This window comes from Halichoerus grypus, chromosome 4, assembly GCF_964656455.1.
Source record: "Halichoerus grypus chromosome 4, mHalGry1.hap1.1, whole genome shotgun sequence".
Classification (NCBI taxonomy): Eukaryota; Metazoa; Chordata; class Mammalia; order Carnivora; family Phocidae; genus Halichoerus; species Halichoerus grypus.
Genome location: NC_135715.1, coordinates 178984745 through 178997389, shown reverse-complemented (window position 1 = coordinate 178997389; position 12645 = coordinate 178984745). Strand labels below are relative to the sequence as shown.

Here is a 12645-nt window from a genome sequence, read left to right as displayed (position 1 = left end):
AGGAAGGGAGGAAAATTCAGCAAGTCTTTACCATAAACGTATTTACATTAAAAATTGAAAAGCAGCTGACAGAGCCAACTCACTTTACATAATTTCAGTTATTCACTGTAATTTTTAAACTTTTTCAATCCTTTTATTATAATAGTTGAAATAACAATAGGACTGGAATATTCTCTTTGAACCACAAATACACTCCCCTGACTTCCCTAACCCTGACTGAGACATATTCTTTAAAAATCTACTTTCATCCCTTCCTTTTCTACAAGCCAGATGTTCTTTTAAAAAGTGTTGAGGGATGCCTGGGTGGCTCAGTCGGTTAAGTGTCTGCCTTTGGCTCAGGTAATGATCCCGGGGTCCCGGGATCAAGTCCCACAATGGGCTCCCTGCTCCTCGAGGAGTCTGCTTCTCCCTCTCCCTCTGCCTGCCGCTCCCCCTGCTCCTCCTTTCTTTCTCTCTCTGACAAATAAATAAATCTGAAAAAAAAATGTTTAAAAAAAATGAAAACAAAAAAATTAAAAAATATTGTCTTGAATGAAATCAAATAGGAAACAGAATTTAAGCAAGGGAATTTATATGTTTCTCAGCTTGATACAGAACAGGGTTTTGGGGGGGTGGCTCAATTTGTTGTTCTTGTTGTTACCATACAGTGCATTATTGGTTTCTGGAGTAGAATTCAGTGATTCATCACTTACATACAATACCCAGTGCTCATCACAACAAATGCCCTCCTAAATGCCCATCACCCATCTAGCCCATCCCCCACCCACCTCCCTCCATCAACCCTCAGTTTGTTCTCTATCTTCGAGAGTCACTTATGGCTTGTTTCCCTCTCTCCTCTTTCAGAAAAGGCGTTTTAAAAATGCATACACAAAAACACATGCATAAAAATACATATATACTAGTCTTGGCTCTTCCACCAGTTACTATGAGACCTTGTCTAAGTCAATAAATTGTAATTTTCTCATCATTAATGATGATGGAATTCACGTGAATCTATTGTAAGACTAAACTGTACTGATGCCAAGCGCTCCCAAATCAATTTTGGAGTACTGACAACCACCAAACATTGAAGAAGTAAATGACCAGAGGAACCCATTTCTATCCCTGTCTTCTATACAAGACACTCTTCCCCCTTGGTGGAGGGTGGGGGGTGGGTAGAGCAAGAGTTCCCATGCTTTAAAAAAAAAAAAAAAAAAAAAAAAACTCAATAGGAAGATTTCTAAGGTCCGTTTCTAAAATTCTAACGTTTTCCAATCAGATCAGACTGTCTCCATAGTGGGCAAATGAACAGGTCCAAGAAGGGAGTAAGGAAAACCTTTACTTCCTTTTCAGTTTGGATCATGTGAGTCCACTATTTTAACAACAGCAAAAATACTTTTTTAACATATAGTCGAAAGACAATATGGATGGTCTGTGAGAATGTGCCAGTGTTTGACAGACTGATCCAACAAAGATAGAATGGGGCTCATCTCTGGGTTAAATTTCCTGCCAAGTACAAAACTGCTTCAAACCAACACACACACACACATACACACACACACGCACACGCGTGCACCCGCATGCGCACACCAGTTTTAATGCACTGAGCAAAATATGATTTCATATATTCATCCTGACCTCTTGCATCTCTACCCACGTAACTAAAAGAACAAGAGTCAAGTAGTGCTAGATGGTACATTTATTTAAGCAGATAAATGTATAAAGCCTAAGGTCTACATAAAAAAGCAGCTAAGTGATCTTTTTACACATCAGAATGTCCCTTCACTCTTGGGACAGTCAGGCTTAACAAATAAAAACAGAAGATAGCCAGTTAAAGTTGAATTTCAGATAAACAATGAACGTACATATGTCCCATACATATATATGGAACATGTAGTAAAAAAATTATTCAATGTTTATCTGAAATTCAGATTTAACTGAGTGCCTTATGTTTTATATGGCAACCCTAATCCCATCCCCAGGCCCCCACCAAGTGTGACAATTATTAGGAATGACCAACCACTCTGGGTTGCCTCAGACTTTGGGGTTTCCCAAGACACAGGACTTTCAGTACTAAAACCAGGAAAGTTTTAGGCAAACCTGTCACCCTACAATTAACCATCTCATGGAATAAGCGAATTATAGCCTGGATTCTACCACTAGTTAATTTTGATCTTTTGTTTATGAAACAACTTTTCTGTGCCTTATTTTCCCATGTCTGTCATCGTCTGCATCATTTATCTAACGCACAAAATTTAAAGTGAGGATAAAATGGAATGCAGCAAGTAATAAAGGACTCTGGAAAAATGCAAAGGCACTATAAATGCTAGTTATTAGTATAGTTGGTTTGGGTACAAAGTTCTGTTTATGCAAAATTTCAAAGCAGTTTTATTTACATACTTTATATAATCTAATGAAGGTACTATTACTTGCAACACTAGTTTGACTGCATATAAAAATGTTCAATAGACTTGCTCCTTTTAGAACTATGGCAATAAGCTCTTGGTGTGATGCTGGCCTCCCCACTGACTCACTGTGTAACAGGGGACAATTCCCTTAAATTCCAGAGCTTCAAGTTCACTATACAACTGGGGTGGTAATAATAAATGCCTCACAAAACTCCCTTTGGGAACAAAGAAATCAGGTGAACACGCTCTACATAAACTACAATACACAATGCATGTGTTCGTAGCATTTTAAATTCATTCATGCCAAACTATGTATACCAATGCCAATACTTTTCTTTCATCGTGATTATTTCTTATTTATACCCCCACTGACTTTGAAGATACTTAAGTCAAATGTATGCTTACCGAGAGGCTAGGCCAAGGAGCCAAACAGACGGAGTCCGACATTTAGTTCTACTACTTACTAAATGTCACCTTAGGTCAACTAATTTCCTAAGCCTCAATGTCCTCACCCATAAACTGTGCAGAGGAGCAGTATGTGCATCAAAGAGCGTTCAGAGGACTCAGCAGCCAGCACACGTCAAGCGTGGTCTGTCTGCCTCACAAGCAGCACTCCGGCCGCAGCCGCAGGTTATCATCGTTTCAGGTTTCAGGCATTGAAGATTCTAAAGGTTAGAAGCAGCTGAAATCATAGATCCATCCATAAAATTCCTTATAGAATAATAATAAGAGAATAAGGATACTTAACACATCTTGTATTTGGAATTGGTACTATTCCATTTAGCATCTCTAGTTCACTAGTCAATTTTGGGGATTTCTCTCCATGAGCTTCAGTTAGGTGATGACAAATTTATCTTTAAGAAAATACATGTATGAAGAATATTTTTTTCTCATGGCTAGTACTCCATGCTCAAGTTTAAATATCCTTGGAGTTTATGACACAGAACTATCGGATCCCACCCTGTGGGTCCCACTCCTGTCCCAAAGGTAAAGAACGCAAATGCAATATAATTCGGGACCAACTCTTTTTAACCAACTCAACTTACTGGGCCTCCATACGTCTAAAAAAGTTGATCCGCAACAAACTTCCCTAACTCTCAGGGTTTTTATAGTACTACGCCTACGGCTAATAACCTCATGCCAAGACCCAGCAACACACAGGGGAATCCTCAGAGGCGGTTCTGTTGTCCATTCATCAATCCTGTCATGTGGTAGACCCCTATCACCCCCCACCCAGACAACTCACACATCTACATGCGCTCAGGGTTCTGAATCATGTTGCTTCACCTTCCTCATCTAAGGGAAAACCTATTCCTACTCTGCTTTCTACTCACCTTGCAAGCCAAATATCTCCCCTTATTGTTATACCCAAAAGAAGTGATATGAAATTATCTATATATAAGTGCAGCTTTTTATCCTAGAATTTTGTTTACGGTTGATCCATAGAAAGGAAATGGGGGGAATGGCATGTTCAGTCATCATTATATTATCCAAATGGTAGGGCAGAGAAACTAAACCTTAGGAGCCCTACTTCACAGCACTGTTTTGACAAATTCATCAGTGTGTCCTAACCAGCCAAGAATTAAATGCCCTGACTGTATTATAACAATACTGAATAGGACTACTTACCCCACCCCCACCCCACCCCACCCCACCCCCCGCCCGGCCGTTAGTACTAATTCCTTACTTATTCCAATTAGCTCCAAAATGGTTAATGAGAGCCACCTATATAAATATTTCAGGAACATGATTAGATTATATGATGACATCAGCCTGGATGGTTGGTACTTGAGGGTCTTAGTAACTTCAACTCAATCCAGGTAAGTACTTTATTTAGTATTACATGAACCTAAACCTAAGACAGTGGATCGGTTGGTAGTTCAATTAACAATTTCACTTTTGAACTTAACTATTTTCTTCCCTACAGCAAAAACAGAAAATGAAATTAAAGAAAATTCAAAGGCCAGAGGCTAAATAGTTGCAAACATATGAAATATGTCACCAAAAGTAATGTGCTTAAAATAAGCAAAATAAAGTACACGTTTGAGAAGATAGTTCAGGGGCGCCTGGGTGGCTCAGTTGGTTAAGCGACTGCCTTCGGCTCAGGTCATGATCCTGGAGTCCCGGGATCGAGTCCCGCATCGGGCTCCCTGCTCAGCGGGGAGTCTGCTTCCCCCTCTGACCCTCCTCCCTCTCATGCTCTCTGTCTCTCATTCTCTCTCTCTCAAATAAATAAAATCTTTAAAAAAAAAAAAATTAAAAAAAAAAAAAAGAAGATAGTTCAGGTAAATTTAGCCTTTGAGAATGTAACGAGATTAACTTGCCAAAATTAAGATTTTCAAGATAATTTTAGTCTACACCATCTAAATCTACCCAATCCAAATCTATACCTTTTAAGAATTTATAAACTGTTCAGTAAGATTCCTTAGGTATTTCCTTATCTTTTCCTCCATATCCTTCCTCATCCCAAAAGCCCTTTATCTGTATCTTGGCATATCAGTTAAAAACAAACGAAGGTGGGGCCTGGGTGGCTCAGTCGGTTAAGCTTCTACTTCTTGATTTCAGCTCAGGTTATGATCTCAGGGTTGTGAAATCAAGCCCCGGGTCAGGCTCTGCGCTGGGTGTGGAGCTTGATTAAGATTCTCTCTCCCCCTCTGCCACCAGCCCCCCAGCTCTCTCCTTTTAAAAAAAAAAAAATTAAGAAAAGGCAAATAATATATATAATAAGAACTGTAAGTATGTTGTAGAAATACGTAACTACAGGATAAATAACCTGCATCACAACCAACATTATATCAAATTCATTATTTGTATTATCTAAACATTAATTAAGAATAAGGTTTAACAGGCACCTGGGTGGCTCAGTCGTTAAGCATCTGCCTTCGACTCAGGTCACGATCCCAGAGTCCTGGGATCAAGCCCCTCATGGAGCTCCCTGCTCAGCGGGAGGCCCGCTTCTCCCTCTCCCACTCCCCCTGCTTGTGTTCCCTCTCTTGTTGTGTCTCTGTCAAATAAATAAATAAAATCTTAAAAAAATAAAAAAAGAATAAGGTTTAAACATGCAATACTTCCTTCAGTAAATACTTAAAAGCCTTTTACTGTATTTCACTTTATTCATATAATCTTATTCTATTTTTCCTTAACTTTTTACATAAATTTTCTTCTTCCCATAAACTATTTTACCACTAATAAAGCTTTTCTGAAACAAGAGTTTTCAAAATTAAAGCTATGAAGATATGGTCTTCCCTCTCTTCTCCACCATTGTCCAGTGTGCCCAGCTTTCTGGCCTCTTGCAGCTTTCCCATAAGTGTTCAAAACCTAGACTGTGTTTTAAAATTAGAAGGCACAAGAAAAAGGAATCTACCTTCAACAGCTATGAGAAATATCTGGCCCTACTCTAGGAAACTGTTTCGTGATTAGCCAAAAAGACAGCAAACCTGCTGCTGTTCCCATCTCCTTCCAAACTTCAAACCTAGATCACTTTCACATAGGAACGACAATATTCTGAATAATTTCTCTACTCCATGGCTATATGCACAGATAACCTTTTCTGTTACCATCTGAATGTGGAACAATGGATCATCAAGTTGAGTGAAGGCCATCAGAACTTGTCTACTCTAGAAAAGACTTAAATGTAAATTACTAGAATCATAAGACAGAAAATACTTTAAACCAATATAACTGAACACCAAGAAAAAAAATAAGAATAATGGACTTGCTGTGCATCTCTAACAGAGTTAAGACACTAGACAATACCTATCAATGGGACTATTTATTCACGTACAACTCTATTTGTTAATGTTCTTCTACACACCCTTTTTCGATGGACTACTAACACCAACTGCATTAAAATAAAACTCTGTAATCACAATTTGCTTCTCCAGATTTTTTAAGGAGCTCAAAATACTTCACTCTAACCATCACACAAAGAACATGTTCACATGCGAATCAGTTCAATTCTTCCATCATTTCAGAAGTCACAGGCCTTCTGAATATGCACAGTTCCCACATGTAACACCGTGGGGTTCTAACTTTTAGAATACAAGACACCAGGTTCCTCAAACCGTCTGTGACATTCTGTTTACTTCCTAATATACTTAACCGGTATACAGTGACAAATGTCCTTTCCCTTTTTGGGTACCTGATCAAGTCTAGGCAAAATAATGAGAGACAAAGTTACTTTTGTCACTTTGCTATAGCACTTTATCCCCAGGCACCACTCACCACTTCCTTGTTCCCTAAGCATTTAGGTGTACTAAAACTCCATAACCATTTCCCCGTCTACCCCAATCCAACCAACCCTCTATAAAGGCAATACTAACTGCAGTCCTCTATACAAATGCCTTACTATTTAACACCCATTGTTTAATACACAGTAAATTTTATATATATATATATATATATATATATATATATATATATATACACACACACACACACACACACATACACACACATACTTTTTAAGTAGGCTCCATGCCCAATGTGGGGCTTGAACTCAGGACCCTGAGATTGAGAGTCACATGCTCTACCAACTAAGCAAGCCAGCTGCCCCTACACAGTTAAGTTACCTTTGCAATTTCAATTTCTTTGTAAATCTAAACTCTGTTGGGCCATTCTTAGCCAGAAATTCAAAGTCTGGAGTTTCCAAAACCCACTAAGCACTAAAAGAAATGTGTAGAGAAACTACTGTGTACTGATGTATTTACTTAGTGACTTCAAAGCACTCCTCATGTGGCCAAGTATACAATCCAAGAAAATGTAGGCACCGAAATATCTAAAATAAAGTGAAGGCACATCAACGGACAAGGAATATTCCTCTTTCCATCACACCTGCTTCATTACAAGACGGTCATCTTGGATATGCACATAAAAGGTCTAGAAGGACACACTCCAAATTGGTAAGGGGTAATCCCCTTGCAAAAGAATCATGGGAACAGAAAAGTTACCCTTTTACTTACAGACTCCTATACTGTTTAGTTTTTATTAATAAACATAATATTTATTTGCATTCTTTTCAAAATCCATAGAAAACAAAGATTAGTAAATTCGACCAATATGGGCAAAGATCTGTGTGGGGGGGTGGGAAGGGAAGCAAAGATTTTGAAATGATCTTCTGAAACAGAAGATAAATGTCAACACTCATGATTCTAACTGATAAAAATGCTTACTGCTTTTATATTCTCAAAGCATTCTTAAAGCATTTTATCAACATGGACTATTCCTTGTAGCAGTTCTATCCAATTTTACTTGTATTCAGATGCTAGAAAGTTTCAGTTCACTTGATCCTCAAATTCTTGCCCCAAAATTTCAAGAAACTAATTCACTTCAGGAGCCACAGTAAGGAAAGACTACAACTTGCCACATTCTAGCCCACTGCAACTGTGAGTAACATGTAGAACCTGCCGCAGGTTAACAAAAAGCCCACTGCTGTTTTCCGGGGCCTGCAACCAAAACTTCTGTTAAAATGTCCAGTTAGGAATTTCAAATAACACTAACACAAATTTAAAATGACTAGCACATGCTGAAATGGTAATACCACTCTAATTAGTGCTAAACTTCACAAAATAAAGAGGTTATTGAGTTCACAAACGCTCACACAAATACTTAAATGACATTCAATTTGAGAAAAGATCAGTGATATTGGTGAATAACATGGCTTAATGTTCTAATGCATTTGTATTGAATTAAAATTAGTAGGAAAGGGGCGCCTGGGTGGCTCAGCTTGTTAAGCGTCTGCCTTTGGCTAGGGTCATGATCTCAGGGTCCTGGGATCGAGCCCCGCATCGGCAGGCTCACTGTTCAGCAGGGGGCCTGCTTCTCCCTCTCCCTCTCTTTCTCTCTAATAAATGAATAAAATCTTTTAAAAAAATAAACAAAATTAGTAGGAAAGCTACCTTCTCCTTTTGTAATTCTACAATCACAAAATGGGAAGAATTAAAAAAAATTTTTTTTACAGTTTAGATACACTCGGTTTTAACTTAATACACTGCGTGCCTAACAGCAGTACTTCGTATTTCACAACATGAGCATTTACCAGCGGACGACGGAGGCGGGGCCAGTGCCTTCAGGGTCTGCGTTTTCGTTTCAATACCTGTCGAAACAAACATAAAAAGACAAATATTACTACTTGTAGTCTAATCAATCAGAGCCAAATATCAGCCTTTTCCTGGAGATATTTTTACTTCCAAAAACTCAGAAGGGGCGCCTGGGTGGCTCAGTTGGTTAAGCGACTGCCTTCGGCTCAGGTCATGATCCTGGAGTCCCGGGATCGAGTCCCGCATCGGGCTCCCTGCTCGGCGGGGGGTCTGCTTCTCCCTCTGACCCTCCTCCCTCTCATGCTCTCTGTCTCTCATTCTCTCTCTCGCAAATAAATAAATAAAATCTTAAAAAAAAACAAAAAAAAAAAACCAAAAACTCACAGAAAAATTTCTGCTTTTTTTGAAAACACCACCTATCACACTAGCAAATGACATTTTATCATGTAACCTTTCATCAAAGAAAGCACGTTATGTATCATCACACACCTAGTAGAATGGACAAAATCCAAAAATACTGACATCACCAAATGTTGGCAAGAATACGGCGCAAGAGGAACTCATTCGTTCCTGGAGGGAATGCAAACTGCACAGCCACTTTGGAAGACAAGTTTGGCAGTTTCCTAGAAAACTAAACATATTCTTTACAGTATGATCCAGCAACTGAGCCTCCTTGGTATTTACCCAAATGAGCTGAAAGCTTATGACTAATGGAAAAAAAAAACAAAACTACATACAAATATTTATAGCGGCTTTATTCATAATTGCCAAAACTTGGAAGTAACCAAGATGTCCTTGAATGCATAAACTGTGGTACATCCATGCAATGGAATATTATTCAGCACTAAAAAGAAATGAGCTATCAAGCCATGAAAAGACATGGAAGAAACTTAAATGCACATTACTAAGTGAATGAAGTCAACCTGAAAAGGCTAATACACTGATTCCAACTCTACAACATTCTGGAAAAGGAAAAGCTACTGAGACAGTAAAAGGTTGCCGAGGGTTAAGGAGGAAAATGGGATGAACAGGCAGAGCACAGAGGATTCGGGGGGTGGTAGTCACTCTGTATACTATTACAGTAGATAAACATCATTACATATTTGCCCAAACCCACAGAATGTACAACACCAAGAGTGAGCCCTAAAGGTAAAATAAGGACTCAGTGATAATGATGTATCCGTGTAGGTTCACTGACTGCAATAAATGTACCATTCTGGTGTGGGACTATTGATATATAATGAGGTCAGAGGTATATAGGAAATCTCTGAACCTTCTGCTCAATTTTGCTTTCAACCTGAAACTGCTCTAAAAAATAAAGTCTATTAAAATAAAAAGGTACATCCAAAACTTTTAAAAAGGCATATACTGAGTTTATTCTCTCATAATGGTAATGGTCAAGAAGAATAATTACTAAGATTTATAAACAGTATTTCACTGTGTATACAACACTTTTATCCACTATCCCAATGACTTTTTTAAGATTTATTTATTCAGTTGACAGAGGGAGAGAGAGAGAGAGCACAAGCAGGGAGAGAGGGGGAGGAAGAAGCAGACTCCCCGCTGAGCTGAGGGCCAGACGTGGGGCTCGATCCCAGGACCCTGGGATCATGACCTGAGCCGAAGGCAAACAGACGCTTAACCATCTGAGCCCACCCAGGCGTCCCTCAATGATTTTTTTTTTTTTTTAAAGATTTTATTTATTTGACAGAGAGAGACACAGCAAGAGAGGGAACACATGCAGGGGGAGCGGGAGAGGGAGAAGGAGGCTTCCCACTGAGCAGGGAGCCCGATGTGGGGCTCGATCCCAGGACCCTGATATCATGACCTGAGCCGAAGGCAGACGCTTAACAACTGAGCCACCCAGGCACCCCCCTCAATGATTTTCTCAAATGCTTGTGAAGCAGGCAGGTTTGCGGTCATTATAGGCGTTTAAATAAATAATAATAATAATTTAACATGAGCCCAAACACACGGAGCCTGTAAGTGGAACTAACAGTTAAGTATTTTGACAAAATTTAGCATATCACTACTCATTCTTAATTTCCTCATTCCCTGTGAGGCAGCCAGATATACTTTTAAAAAAAAGAAAAAAAAAAAAGGACTAGGCCTTAAAACCAGATATCCCCAGGTCCATAGCCCCCACTCTTTCTCATTAGAAATGACTCTGAACAAATTCATTCGTTTATTCATCCATTTATCCATCTATCCATCTGGGTGGGGGGAATCTTACAAATTTACCTGCTATTTCTTATGCCAGTTTCCTCATACGTAAATAGGGACGACAACATATATACACAATTCATATCCAGAATATCTGTTGAATTTCTATAAATAAAAGACAACTCAGTAGAAAAAATAGGCTACATATGTCCATGGGAAAAAAACCTAAATGTCCATTAACTATGAAATAGTCAGCCTCACTATCAAAGAAACACAAATGAAAACATTATCATTCCCCCCTATCAAATTTTTTTAATTAGAAAAAACATCACAAGCATTGGCAAGGATAGAGGGAACAAGAGTGCAGCCACTTCGGAGAGCAATTTGGCAGCATCCAGCAAAAGCTGAAAATGTACATTCCTATGACCTAGCAAATGCCTCCTTAAAAAATCTGCCCTGGAGAAATTTTGGCACATGTGCATACTTACTTTACCATATTTTGTTTTGTTAATTAAATGGCCCAACATGACAGGTCCTGGTATTTAATTGGCCTTTAATAAATGTTGAATCTCCTCAACAACTAGTTAGTGAATGAATGCCTACTCGGCTCCATACCCAATGCTTCCCATTCTGGAAACGTGCCCACAGGACTCAAAAAGCTCCCGCTCCAGAGGTAGAGACCGACAAGACAAACAGTATTGACATGGCCAAAACTACTGGATAAGGAGATGGGCTGTATTAAGGAAAGAGACAGGTAAATAATGCAGTCCTTGGTCTCGGAGGAGGAAAGAAGGCCAAGGAAGGCTGACTAAGAACTGAGCGGATCCACAGATTTTTGGCAAAGACCCGAGAGAGGAAACCACAGGCTGTAATAATAGCATCTGCAAAAGCACAGAAAGCACTGGAGAACTCTTAAGTACCCGGAAGCAGGCTGATAGATGACCCCAGAGGTATCAGGCCCTAATCCCTGGAACCTGCAAATGTTACCTTACTTGAGAAAAGGGTCTTTGCAGATGTGACTGAATTAAGGATCAGGGGATGAGAGAGCAGTCGGGATGATCAGCTGGGCCCTAATGCCATCACAAGCGTCCTTAGAAGAAAGGTGGCAGATCTGACACTCCTTTTGAGAAGGCAACGTGAGGACAGAGCAGAGAGGTACCGCTGGCCTGGAAGGCTGGAGCCAGGCCACCAAGTACAGCAGGCACAGCGACTGGAGAGGCGAGAACAGATTCTTCTCTGGAGGGGGCACCGCTCTGCCAACGCCTGATTTCAGCCCAGTCAACTTCTGGCCCCTTTTAACTGTGGGATAATTGATCTCTGTTGTGCTAAGCCACCGAATTCGTGGTGTTACAGCAGCTCTAAGAAACAAAGGCAGTATCTCACCGGCACTGCCCTGTAAGCCCTGCAAAGTGCTAAGTGGTTTAGATATTACCCAAATCTCTGAAGAGCCATCCAGATTTGTACGCAGAATAGCCTATCAGATCTCTCATAGTGTTAAATCTCATGCCAATGTGGGAAATTTATAGATACGGCGGGGGGGGGGGGGGGGGAGAACACCTAGAAACAGAAAAATAAGAATCAAAAATCCAGAGAGAATATGAAGTTCTGGATCACCAGATATTTAACAAACACCCATCACAATGGAAGACAGATGAAAACTGACAGGGGGGCGGAACTGGATGGAAACAGACGATGCAGAAATAGAGGGAATACTTTAAATACATGTGACTAATCCTTCAAAAAGATATGAGGCTCTTGTTGATGAAACACGAACGGGGCACCATACAGGACTAAAAAGAAAAAGCTCTTGTTAAAATTAAGAATAGCACCTGATATTAAATTTAAAAATCAACAGATATATTAGAAAAAAGGTTGAGAATATTTTCCCAGAAAGGAAGCAAAATCAAAGAAGTAAAAAACAGAAATCAAAAAGACTTTTAAAAATAAGGTTGTAGCTGGGGGCATAGGGCTATAGAGGCATAGGGGTTCTGGGGTTTCCAAAAGTCCAGGGTCAGCCACTCACCAAAGGCAGAGACACAAGTGGTGGGGAAATGAGA

The 12645-nt window shown here is 39.7% G+C and overlaps 1 protein-coding gene across 3 annotated transcripts in view; it reads right to left on the bottom strand.

The window, feature by feature from the left end:
• ACSL3 (acyl-CoA synthetase long chain family member 3) overlaps positions 1-12645 on the bottom strand; it is a 71113-nt gene that overhangs the window by 39492 nt on the left and 18976 nt on the right. For all 3 annotated transcript variants that reach the window (XM_078071365.1, XM_078071364.1, XM_036098702.2), the window contains one exon: positions 8425-8481. The gene's annotated coding sequence lies outside the window, so the exon portion shown is untranslated. The remainder of the gene's footprint in view (positions 1-8424; positions 8482-12645) is intronic.